Source organism: Nicotiana attenuata, unplaced genomic scaffold (genome assembly GCF_001879085.1).
Source record: "Nicotiana attenuata strain UT unplaced genomic scaffold, NIATTr2, whole genome shotgun sequence".
NCBI classification, from domain to species: Eukaryota; Viridiplantae; Streptophyta; class Magnoliopsida; order Solanales; family Solanaceae; genus Nicotiana; species Nicotiana attenuata.
The window spans coordinates 132,042-145,915 of NW_017671260.1; the positions used below are offsets into that span (position 1 = coordinate 132,042).

At 37.8% G+C, this 13,874-nt stretch overlaps 1 pseudogene; it reads left to right on the forward strand.

Annotated features, from left to right (window-relative positions):
- The first annotated feature begins 10,175 nt into the window (after positions 1-10,175).
- On the forward strand, positions 10,176-12,467 carry LOC109207124 (annotated as a pseudogene).
- The last annotated feature ends 1,407 nt before the right edge of the window (positions 12,468-13,874 follow it).

The window sequence follows — 13,874 nt, forward strand, 5'->3', positions numbered from 1 at the left end:
AAAGTCCTGAACTGGTGCAACCGGCTGAGCGGGGGCTGCTCCCGGTGTCTGCAATCCCTGTACAACCTGCTCAGGTGTGCGAGCAGCGGGGGTCTGACTGCCTCCCCCGGCCTGAGAAGTAGCCGTTGTAGTAGTGGCTGAAACTACCTGGGCTAGGCCAGTGCAAACTGATAGTATCTGAGCCAAGGTCTCCTGGAGAACCGGACAATGGGCACCGCCGGTGCCTGAACAGGTGCTGCTGGAATGTCTGCAGCTGGAGCCTGATCCTGAGCCGGGGCAACTGGTGGAGCAACAGGTGCTGCCCTCGCGGCTCTGCCTCTACCACGACCACGACCGCGTCCACGGCCTCTAGTGCCCTCAGTAGGTGGTACTGGTGGTCGTCCGTCTCGTCCTGTAGCGCGGGTCCTCGCCATTTGCGAGAGAGTAGAACGCAGAAGTTTAGTTCTCGGATCAACAAAGTCGCACGACAAGAATTTCAAGAATATGAAGTTTTCCTAAGGGTTCTGCAGCCTCTCGAGGATAAATACAGACGTCTCCGTACCGATCCGCGAGACTCTACTAAACCTGCTCATGACTCGTGAGACCTAGTAACCTAGGCTCTGATACCAACTTGTCACGACCCAATTCCCAACCCGGTCGTGATGGCGCCTCTCGTGAAGACAANCTAAAATACAAGTGCTATATCTTGGTTCTATTTGTACCACTATTATAACTACAACTCCCATATTTTCTCTTATTTACAAAACACTCCCTTCTAGTTAGTTGTAGTTCCTTTCAACCCTCTTCTCTTCAACAGTGACCATAGACTCGAGATGAATAGTGGTAAAAGTAAGAGCTTCTTCTAAAATCTCCTCCCTGTGCACTCTGAAATGCGATGCTTCATACAAACTTAATAATCCTTGGACATCATTAGTCAGAGTTTCCTTAAATTTTCCATCATGGTTAATGAATTGCTTGAACACATCTGTTTTAGAGAATAAGCTAATTAGAATCCGTACAAAACCAATTAATTCAACCTATATGATCGAAAAAATAATCTCTAGAAGTTCCATGATAATCCTACTGGAGTTGTATAGGTACCATCCGGATGGGTAAATGATGCATGTAGTCCTTATTGCACCGCATTAACGCATGTATATAAATATTTACAAATAATGTTCTGGAAAAAATTGTTTGTGCATAAAGATATAGGACTGCAAGTGTCGATTTGGGAAACTTAATGCCTTTAATATATATGTTAGTGATCTTTTTTGTTTTCTCTCTGATGATTTCTCAGGCTTTTCACCAACCCAGGTTTCTGCACCTTGCATGTCACGGCCCAATTCCCTATCCGGCCGTGATGACGCCTCTCGTGAAGACAAGGCCAGCCAACAGAACAATAGCACCTCATTTTAACAGTTAATTAGCATGAATAAGTCTAAAACATAGATAATGTACTCATAAGTGCAGAATAAAATGAAGTAAAACAGAGAACCATCCCAACTCAGCCCGCAATCGGGGTGTCACAAGTCACGAGCTACTACAGAGTTCACTAAATACTACAAGTCTGGAACTAGGAACAAGTCTGAAGATAATGTAAATGCAGAAGATAAGGGAGAGAACGGGGCTGTGAACGCCGAGAGCTACCTCGTCACTCCGGGTCCGCCTGGTCTGGAAGGAAATCAGCGCTCAGGAACGAACTCAGCTATGCCTGTATCTGCACACACGGTGCAGGGAGTAATGTGAGTACTCCGACCCAGTGAGTAATAAAAATAAATAATGACTGAGAACATAAAATCCCATAAAGGCACAAATAATGCTATCTCAAGCAGTAAAATTAGTTAGGCAGTAAAACCAGTAAAATAGCAAGAATTTCTCTTTTAAAACAGTTTAAACAAATATTCTCAACCAGTGGAAATGCTCAGAAACCTACCCCTCGGCGAAATATCAAACTCTCAGTACAGTATCAGCCCCGCGGGCTCAGTATCAATCACGCAGTACAACATCAGCCCCTCGGGCTCACTCTCAAATCACACGGGTACCCACGCTCACTGTGGGTGTCCAGACTCCGGAGGGGCTCCTACAGCCCAAGCGCTATCATAATAAGGCGTGAAAACCTGAACATATCAATATGAGGCCTGAAAGACTTCTCACAATACAGTCGAGGCCTGAAAGCCTCCTCACATATCCTCACATATGGCCCTCAGCCTCAATCAGTCCAAAAAATAGTCATAGCCCCTCGGGCATCAGTAAACACAACAACGCTCAGCTCAAATAATAGTTCAAATATCAGTTGAAAACTCAAGGTTGAGTAAAAATATAGCTGAGTTCATGAAACAGTGTAATTCAAATAGACTGAGTTCAAATAATATTTCAAATAGTGAGGAAAACAGTGATGATAGCTCACAAGGAGCTCAAACAGTCGGCAATAAGCCCAAGTATAGCAATAAGCCCAAGTCATAGGGAAAAACAACAAGTCATAGTGAGATACGCGGTAAAATCAACAACCGGGACGGACCAAGTCACAATCCCCAATAGTAAATAACACCGCGCTCGTCATTGAATGCGTGTCTCATCTCAACATAGCACCAAGTTGTGCAAATCCGAGATCTCAAACCCTCAGGACATCATTTAAAATCATTACTCAGCTCTAGCCGGCCAAAAGTCTAGCTTGCTAAGCCTTTTCCCCTCGAATCGACCTCCTCGCGCGTCGAATCTGATCAAAACCACAAGGAATACGTGACAATAGGCTAAGGGAACATAACCCAATCGAAAAGACTCGAAAATTATCAAAAATCACGAAGTTGGCAAACCCCGAGCCTCGGGCCCACTTCTCGAAAAATTACAAAATTTACATCACCGGATTCCTCGTCTCGCCACGAGTCTATACATATCAAATTTACCAAAATTGGAGTCCATTTGACCCTTCAAATTCCATTTTTAAATTATCAATTCTCAAGCCCTAGCTTTACTCCCCTTTTGATGAATTTCAACCAATTTTCATGTTAAATTTATCATAATCTCGTGTATTTAGGCCAAGGAACTTACCTCCAATCTATCCCCCTTGAATCCCTCTTCAATTTGTCCTAAAGAGCTCTCAAAATACTCTACAATGGAGGAAAATGGACCAAGTTTCGCGGATGATATGATTTAAAAACCCTTCTGTCCAGGTGCAATTTACCTTACGCGAACGCGGTCAACACCCCCGCGTTCGTGATGACCAGAAAATATTGACCAGGAATTAACCCTACGCGAACGCGGTGCCCAAGCCGCAAACACGATGCTTCAGAAACTTTAACTACACGAACGCGTGCCCTATGACGCAAACGCATTGAACAATTTCACAAGGCCTTGATTCCCTTCAACGCGAACGCGTTACCACCAACGCGAACGCGATGCTTTGCCTTCCAGAACTTCGCGAACACGGCCCTCTTCCACGCGAACGCGAAGACCAAATTCCCAAGCCCTCATATTTCCTCTACGCGTTCGCGACATCACCCACGCGAACGCGAAGGGCAAATCTCTGCAACACCAACAGCTGAAAATCTGCTACTTTTAAAGTCCAAAATTGATCCGATTGACCACCCGAAATCACCCCGAGCCCCCAGGACCTAAACCAAAAGCGCCAACACATCCTAAAACATTATTCAAACTTGTTCCAATCTTCAAAACACATCAAACAATGCTAAAACCATTAAATCACATCGGATTCAAGCGTAAGTTTCTTCAAAACTTCCGAAATACGCATTTGATCAAAAACCCGACCAAAACACCTCCGAATGACCTGAAATTTTGCACACACATCCAAAATCACCTAACGGAACTACTGCAACTCCCGGAATCCCATTCCGACCTGCGGATCAAAATTTCATCTACCAACCGGAATTCGCCAAAATACTAACTTCGCCAATTCAAGCCTAATTCTACACCGGACATCCAAAATCAATTCCGATTGCACTCCTAAGTCACAAATCATCCCCCAAATCTAACCGAATCACCGGAATTCACATCTGAGCCCTCTAACTCAATAGTCAATATCCGGTTGACTTTTTCAACATAAGCCTTCCTTAAAGAGACTAAATGTCTCATTTTCTAGCAAAACCAAACCAATTCGACTCTAACTCACCAAATGCCGATAATGAAACATGAAGAAGCAATAAATGGGGAAAACGGGGCGGTAACACATGAGACGACGGGTCGGGTCGTCACATCACATCTCTCATATACAATTTTTCATCATGCCAAACCCCATTTCTTTTAGAAGAGGGGAGACAAGGAAATATAAAGAACACCAAAATGAATTGTTGTAGAGGTCGAAAGTAGTAGTTACCCGAAGACATGTAATGCCCTTGTTGTCTCTGTAGTCAAAAACGAAGAGCAACAACGTATAGACTATTGCCATCATTTTCACCGACCCGTTGGGACGCATCAAAGATATTCTGAATGGATGTTTTAATCTCATTATTGAAATGGATTGTATCTATCAAGACAAGTTTTTCCGTACTATTTTCAGGAGTTGCCACCAGCATTTTCCTCACCTTTTCTTTTAACTCTTCAACTTTAAATTTTTCTTGGGTTGTAATTTCCTGCATTCAAAAATTGAGCATTATTATTTTTGAAACAAAAATACCCAAGTATAATAATATTCTTTTGTTATAAATAGAATTGTATTTATGGTGAATGTCTATATTTAGAAAGATTCTAGGGTTCATTGCTTGGTAGCAAAGTCACAATCTCCCTATAAATAGAGGGTTCTATTCTATTGTAATTCATCCCAAATCAATAAGAATTCTCTCTCTCTACTTTTCTCTGCAATACTCTTCTTCTTATTTTATTGTTTCATAACACGTTATCAGCACGAGACTCTAACCAATTGAGTATAAGCTTTGGGATTGAGTATAATGATTGCCAATTATTCCATGAACTTCCTTCATGATTAAATTCTGGATTTAAGGTAAGTATTTTACTTTATTTTTCTCTTTTAAATTCATAAAATTCTATAATTTAATTTTATATACAAGCAAAGACAACAAAGTTTGATTATAACTCTAAAGGAGTTTATAAGAAATTATAACCACCTGAAGTGGTAAAATTTCTATGCCCGTCATGATCAAATTCACGTATGATTGTGGGCAAAGAATTGAAAACCCGTCCCATTGAATTTGCTCCATTCTCATTCCCTTAAGAGAATGTGATAGCAGTATGTGATAAGTCTGAAAGAAGACAAAATTATTACTATGAATGTATCAATGGATGTGGACGTGGCAATAGACGAAATTATGATCGTCATCATTGTGATAATGAGAATAATAAGGATTCTCAAGATAATCCTTCACTCTATGAAAGTAATATTTGTCATCGATTTGACATGAGATTTTATAAAGCACATATAGATGATTATGGTCCATTCATGATGTGAATGTGACAACATCTGATTTATGAATACATATTCATTCTTCAAAGAATATGAACGTGCTAGTGGTAGTGAATATACCACACTCACCTCTAAAAGAAGGTTGAGATGATATAAGAAAATAATGTCATTATTATGGCATGAATGGTCATTGGTCACGTACCTATTGTACGCCAAAATATTTTGGCATTGTGATTAACGGTAATGCAAGAAACAGATCTTGCATATAATTTTGACCATAACCATAATGGTATAACTTTCTCTTTAACAGAGATATTCACCATATGGGTGTTGATGAATATGTGGTACTACAAAATTAATTGAGAACTCTGCAAGAGCCAATTATACTATTTTGGAGAAACACAATTAATTACAAATAAGGTATTGTGTTGTAGTAAGTCTCAAAGAAACTTATTCAGTTTTCAAAGTATACGCGAACGCGATTGATTATATTGAGACTATAAATAAAGGAAAGATTTAATATCTTTTATTACTACAACTTGTAGCGGGGTAATATGTATGTGAAAAGCTACCCGCTTTATTCTCCAGTTTGTACTACACAAACAAAAGAATGCCACAATAAAAGGAAGTTTATTGATATAAAAACCCATATCATAATAAACTTGGAGTTTATTGATAATTGCACACGTCATGGTGTAAATCTGAAGTTTATCAATATTGATAATTTATTCAGTTGGCATAATTGGTTTACCCATATCAATTTAAGTATGATGTGCAAAAATAAAAGAGAATTCACATGGGTAAATATTAAAGAACTAGAAAGTTCTTTACGAATTCTATTATGTTGCCTGTTCTCATTAGTTAATATACCAACTAAAATTGGGATTGAATCCCATGAATGCTGGAAATCTCAAAGGTGAATATGGGCCCATTCACCTACCATGTATATCACATAAGATGCATCTATGAGATTGTTACATGTGCGATTAATAATAACCCGCAACATGGTGTTTGCGAGGTAACTTGCTCGATAATTTGATTTCGAGCATAATTTCCAGATTTTCTATTCAAGAAGTTCATCTTGATAAGTTGGCTTACATCACAGTTGGTTTAGCAAAATGATTTATTGAGTGCCTCCACTTAATAGCTAAACTATTGCTTATGAGAACAAAGTTATCTATATCAGTTTGATATAGGTTATATACGAAAGTATATTATTTTCTCCCCTCACAAGTGGTTCAGGGTCAGGAACCAAATAATTCCATCTTATTATTATTGATGTGCGGTGTACATTTTGATTAACACCATAACGCACAAAGGTGGATTCTCAAAGTTGAGGTACCAAGTTAGTTTTTCTAACATGAGGGGGAGACATGATAAACAGTTGAGAAAAAGTTATGTGGAATGAATTATTATTTGTACATCTCGATCCTCGAATAAGATAATATGAACTTGAAGTTCATAAAGGATAATTCATGTGCAATATAAGCATGCCAGATGCATTTGCTGACCCAAAGAAAGTAACTATATTCTCATTGCAAATGCTCCTATTAAGTCCTAGAAGGACAAAGTCTATGGTACGCTTAAAGCGTATAGACAATCGGTTTCAAATAAACTTCTTGATAAAGAAGATGAGCAAATGATCAAAATGATCATAATAAAGGAGGCAAGTGATCTAGAAGATTACATGACATAATACTTCATTAAATCTCATGAGAGATTCAGGTACCTGAATATATGAATGAAGAGATCTCTATGTTATGTCATTATGAAAATATATTGAAACTGATATAAAATGTTTGTCGACGACATCTATGTTAGCGCTAAGTATAGATGAGGATCTTAAGTATGTCGAATATAGACACAAAAATATTGGCCAAATAGAAGAGACACAATTCAAATAGAATTGGTTTCATATGAAAGACATGTAATTTTGAACATGTAGTTCAAACACTTGAAAGTATAAAGTCATTGGTATATGCAATCAGTTTTTCGATATCTTATATGTCTAGCATGACATGAAAGCTTGATATGCATCTAAAGTCTATTATATGGCTTATATGACTTAAAAATCCTTGAAGGATTTAAATTGCTTAAAGCATATAGAATTCTTGATCTTGAAGTACTACTTCCTCGGTGCAATTTGTGCACAAATGTATCTTGCTATAACTATAGGCAGATAATATGATAGCAAGAGTTTTCACCACTATGTGAAGATATTGAACTGACGATTCCAACAAGATCATATGAAGACAATTCATCTCTATCAAGAATGATGATTTCAAGGTGCAATATATTCATTCAAGTTAATATGGCTGATTTGTTTATCAAATATCTACCAAAGATCTTTTGAAGATGATGCACAAGATTGGAATGCAAATGCTCAAGGATGTGAATTGATGCTCTCATCAGGGGGAGTTAATACGCGTTGTACTCTTTTTCCCTCACAAGGTTTTGTCCCACTGGATTTTCCTTGCAAGGTTTTTAACGAGGCAACCAAAAGGCGTATTGTTAGATATGTGTACTCTTTTTCCTTCTCTAAAATTTTTTTCCCACTGGGTTTTATTTTAGTTAAGGTTTTAACGAGGCACATTATCTGTTGAATAGACATTCAAGGGGGAGAGTTATAAATAGAATTGTATTTATGGTGAATGTCTATATTTAGAAAGATTCTAGGGTTCATTGCTTGGTGGCTAAGTCACCCTCTCCCTATAAATAGAGGGTTCTATTCTATTGTAATTCATCCCAAATCAATAAGAATTCTCTCTCTACTTTTCTCTGCAATACTCTTCTTCTTATTTTATTGTTTCATAACACCTTTCTACTTGTTGAAAGACATATGTCATACAGTAAGTTGAGAAGAGTAAGAGAGGAAATGGTCCCCCCAAAGGGTTGATTGAAAGTTTGCCAAATGACGGGAGCTACTGCTGGAAGCTGAAGGAGCCGTTGGTTGACTGCTCATTATTGTTCCCCCTCGCTCTCTCCCTGTTTTCCTTGGGCTTAAAGGTGCAAACGAATTATATGTTTGTTGTATTAATGCGAGTTCAGAAATCTTGTAGAAGAGGGAACTGTATCCCCAAACGGTCGACGATCGATCATTTGCTCTATAACGCGAGCTGCTGGCCGGACAAGCCATTGCTACATGGTATCCCGACTTAATATTGGTCAATTGAAAATTTGTCAAGTGATTAAAAGTGGGAGAAGCAACTGTTGCTTGACTCATATTATTCTCTCTCTCGAGATCGGTCAAATGGGTTTCTGGTTCTTTTGCGGTTAAACTAGTGTAATTTGCATCTACTACAGCGACCTACATATAGTGCGCATGTATGGTTTAGATCTTTGAAGTTCTACACTTGCCCCTACTTTAACGCACATGACATGTGGCACACTCGGAATAAAAGACCCAATCCCCTACTTTAAAATTATGCTTACCCGCCAGACCCATGACGGATATGGGTTATTTTTAAGTGGTGGGTTGGATAGTAGGGGTAAATTTAGAACTTTGATGGATGGCAGGGGTATAAATAGCCAAAAAATATAATGGATGATAGCATTGAACAGTATCCAATAGTAGACGAGTATGTCCGACCCTTTTCCGTGTTAAGATTCAAAAACTGAAGTTTCTTTCAATATGTTTTTTTTGTTGAATACGTTTTTATTACAATAATAATACTGTATTATCTATAATACGTAGTTTAGAGTTTCGATTTAGTCAAATTTTTAGGCCACACATTTTACTATGACTCGAAAGTTGTTGTTTCCTGTACGTAGGGCCATCCCCCACTCCCGTCCCCGGGCGCTAAGGAGCGCTTTTGTTTTTCAAATTGACGACGGTATTTTACTAATGCTTCGTATCAAATTGTTATTGCGACTCGAAAGTTGTTGTCTATATCTTTCAATATGCTTTTTAGTACACTAAGACGTTTATTATAAACAGTAGCCTTAGTTTGAATTTTAGTTAGACTCTATTACTATCAAGCCACGTATTTTTTAAATAATAGTCTATTTTGAAGTGGCAGGGGGTTTGGCTCAGATCCCTACCTCGTTAAAATCTAAAAGGTAGATGCATTAAGAAGGGGACATAAAATTGAACCTGCTCAAAAGTAAAGTTGGGTATGGACATACCCATATCCCTACCCTCATAGCCGCTTGTTTTTATTAAGACTCAAAATTTGAAATCTCAGGCAACATGTTTTTTATTACACACCGAGGCGTGTAAATAAATACTAGGTTTAGTTTGAGTTTTAGTTAGACTCTCACTATCTGGCTATATGTTTTTATTAATACTCAAAATATTAATTTTTCTGTCTATTTTTTTTTTTTTTTTGAATACGTATAGTGAAATTTGTGTTATAAAGAAAAAAATTACATGGTATAATTAACTTATACATTGTATTTACCATATATAAAAGAATTAATTGTTTGGAAAGTCAAAGAAGGTTCTTGTTATCATATTTTTTGCAAATAGTTTTTGAATATATTGAATTGTTAACTATTGTGATTATTTTTTAAAAAATATCACTATTGTGACTTATAGTATTATTTATGTAGTCTCTAAATATGTAAATTTTACTTCAAAAAATTTAAAGAATCTATGTTCGAATTCACACTAAAAAATAATCAAATTGACCCTCGTAACAAATTGAAACATAGGGAATAGTATTTTTTACATAGTTTATTTAAATATATAAATTTTATTTCAAAAAAATATAAAGGTTTAATGTCCGAATTTACGATTAAAATTAACTCATTTGACTCTCGAAATTCGAACATGGCCATATAAACTGGAATGGAGAGAGTTTTATTACAATAGGTAATCACAAATATAATATGCGAAGGAGCTGTAAATATTATTAAATTGTATAAAGATGATTTCGAGGGAACTATTCATGGAAGTATTACATGTAACTAGAATTCAAGGATAAGTTTACCAAAAAAAAAAAAAAAAGAGAGAGAATTCAAGGATATGGTACAAAAGGTTATGACATGTTTAATTAGGCCAATAGGGTATTGGTCCCATTATAAAAGCAGCTAAAATTAATTGAAGCAATATCCGTCTTCAGCTTCCTTTCCTTTCTTTGCTGCTAGAATGGAGATTTACTCCTCTCTTAATTACTATAACTTACTTTCATTGCTTCTCTTCTTCTCCTCCCTCTTTATTCTAGTCCGCAGACAATGGAGAAACGAAAGACAAACTAAGTGGCCTCCAGGTCCGTGGAGACTTCCCTTTATTGGAAGCCTGCATCACTTAATCGGAGGACTTCCCCATCGCAGACTTAGAACTTTAGCACAAAAGTATGGGCCTCTTATTTACTTGCAACTCGGGGAAATTCCTGTGGTGGTCATATCATCGCCTGCTATTGCGAAAGAAATTCTAAAAACTCACGATCTCGCCTTTGCTGATAGGCCACAACTTACATCCCTAAACACCATATTTTACAATCAAAAAGACATCATATTTGGGCAATATGGTGACTACTGGAGACAAATGCGTAAAATTTGTATCCTAGAACTTCTCAGTGCGAAGATGGTCAAGTCCTTTAGTGCAATTCGACAAGATGAGCTTTTAAGTCTAGTTTCATCAATTTCTTCCACGATAGGTTCTACGGTAAACATAACAGAGAAAATTTTTGGGTTTACGAACTGTCACTTGTAGGTCGGCCTTTGGGAAAATATGCAAAGACAGAGAGGAGCTTACAAATATAGTAAAGGAAATACTCTCGTTAATTGGAGGATTTGATGTTGCTGATTTGTTCCCTTCTTGCAAGATTCTTCACAAAATGAGTGGTTCGAAATCTAAATTGGTGAATGCGCATCAAAAGGTTGATGGAGTGATGGAGGACATTCTCAATAAGCATATTGAAAACAGAGGCGCTGGGAACAAGGGAAATGGTGAGTTTGGAGATGAAGATTTGGTTGATGTTTTCCTAAGGATTAAGGAGAATGCCGAACTTCAATTTACAATCACAAACGATCACATAAAAGCAGTGATTCTTGTAAGTTTGCTCTCATCTTATATATAATCTTTTCTCACCCGCCTTCCGGTATTTTGTTTTTTGTATGTAGTAAGTCGAATGTCCTAGTGCATTTATATATATTAATTCTCGAAGTTGGGAGTTTGTAGCCCCACACCCCTTTTATGGTTTTTCCTTAAGCATTTTAGTACACATGATTTTCATTGATATGTTACCTTACGTAAGAATCTATATGTTGACTTCATTTATTTGTTTGTTGACGTAGGACATCTTTCTTGCTGGAACTGAAACTTCTTTTACAGTAATTATTTGGGCATTGGTAGAGTTGATGAAGAACCCACATGTTATGGCCAAGGCTCAAAGTGAAGTGAGACAAGTTTTTAAGGGAAAGAAAAATGTTGATGAAGAAGATTTTGAAAAGTTGACATACCTAAAATTAGTGATTAAAGAAACACTAAGGCTACATTTTCCAGTTCCTTTTATAGGGCCTAGGGAATGTAGGGAGCAAACAAATATTGATGGATACACTATACCTCTTAAGACAAGAGTATTAGTCAATGCATGGGCACTTGCGAGAGATCCCGAAAGTTGGCACGATCCTGAAAATTTTATACCAGAGAGATTTGAGAACTCTTCTATTGACTTTACGGGAAATCACTTTGAGTTTGTTCCATTTGGTGCAGGAAGAAGGATGTGTCCAGGAATGCTATTTGGTTTAGCTAATGTTGGACTTCCTCTGGCTCAGTTACTCCTCCACTTTGGATGGGAACTACCTTATGGGACTAATCCAAAAGATTTGGATATGACTGAAACACATGGAATAGTTGCAGCGAAAAAGAAATATCTATATTTAGTTGCCATAGATCATAGAAACGATGAAGAATTTGATATGTTACTAGCTTGAAATGGTGAAATGTCAACACAGCCTGTGCAATTTTCGCTTGGTTAAATATGTGTATCCCTTTCCATCTTTGAAGAGCGCCCTGAAAAAGCTCAAAGAATAAGATCCATAGTGCATGCACAATTTGAATTGGTTCAATCCGTTGGACCAAATAATATGTTCTTCAATTTACTGAAAATTGTAATACATGCACTACGAGCGTTGGTTTAATTTATTTTCTCAAAGACATCGTTCTTGGTCTACAACTCAATTCCACTTTAAAAGATACATAAATATTTGAACTTTAAAACTGATAGCAGAATTAGCAAGTAAATTCCATTCGGGACATTCTAAATGGTAATGCAATTTTAACATACCACACTAAACTTATGAACGCCGTCATAGATGCCACATATAATGTTTTTGCAACCTTCGACGAGCTTGCACTTTTCCCCGGTGTGTCATAAATACCCTGGATTCTTTATCGTCATATGCTTATATGTTAAATGGGTATGTGAAGTCATGAATGACGCAATACCATACAGCATGAGGAAAATGCATCTTTATGCCTGTATGTCAAGTGTGCATGTCGAATGCAATGCAACTTAGTGATAAAGCCACATGCATACTCTCAGAGTATCAATTCACTCAGTCCTCCCAGTCACTCAAACCTCCCAGTCACTCAGTCCTCATGGTTACTCAGTCCTCCCAATCACTCAGTCCTCCCAATCACTCGGCACCTGCACTGAGTAGGTACCTGCACTCACTGTGGGTGTGCAGACTCCGGAGGGACAAATCCAGCCCAAGCGCTATAATAAGCCAATCATGGCATGAATCAATAAAGACTGCTGTGGCGTGAACCCCAATCCCATAAATATCACTCACAAATAGACCCTCGACCCTACCCAGTCATCAATCTCTTTAGTCTCTCAGGATCACAATCATGAAAATTAGCCCAAAAATGATGATATGATGTATCAATAAATAGCAACAGAGACTGATATATGATATGCAAATGAATGAGTATGACCGAGTATGTAACTGCAATTTATGCAAACAACTCCACAACAGATATGACCTCAGTAGGTCCCAACAGAATAAGTGTATAGTTGAAACATGGTTTCTAACATGGATCACAACTCAATTTCTCTAACACGTAGAAATCTCATGGATGAAAACAAGGTTAGGTAACTACACAGTATCACAGAAATAACCGAGCCATAATCCACACGGTGCATGCCCGTCACCTAACATGTGTGTCACCTAAACACCAAACACATATCACGTATATTCAGGGTCCATACCCTCAGCACCAAGTTTGAAAGTGTTACTTACCTCGAACAAGGCGAATCCAATACCGAGCAAGCCAAACAATACTCTAGAAATGCCATCCCATGCGTACCGACCTTTGAACGGCTCAAGACTAGCCAAAAGCAGCTCAAATACATCAAATAATGCCTAAGGAAACAATTCCAAAAGATAAAGGTCGAATCTTTAATCAAAAGCCCAAAGTCAACCAAAAAGTCAAACCCGGGCACGCTCGATAATCCTCACTAAATCTGATAACCCATTCAGTTAAGAGTCCAACTATACTAGATTTACTCAAATCCTACTGCGAATCGATGTTCAAAACTCAAAAACTCACTTTGTGAAACTTTAGACAAAC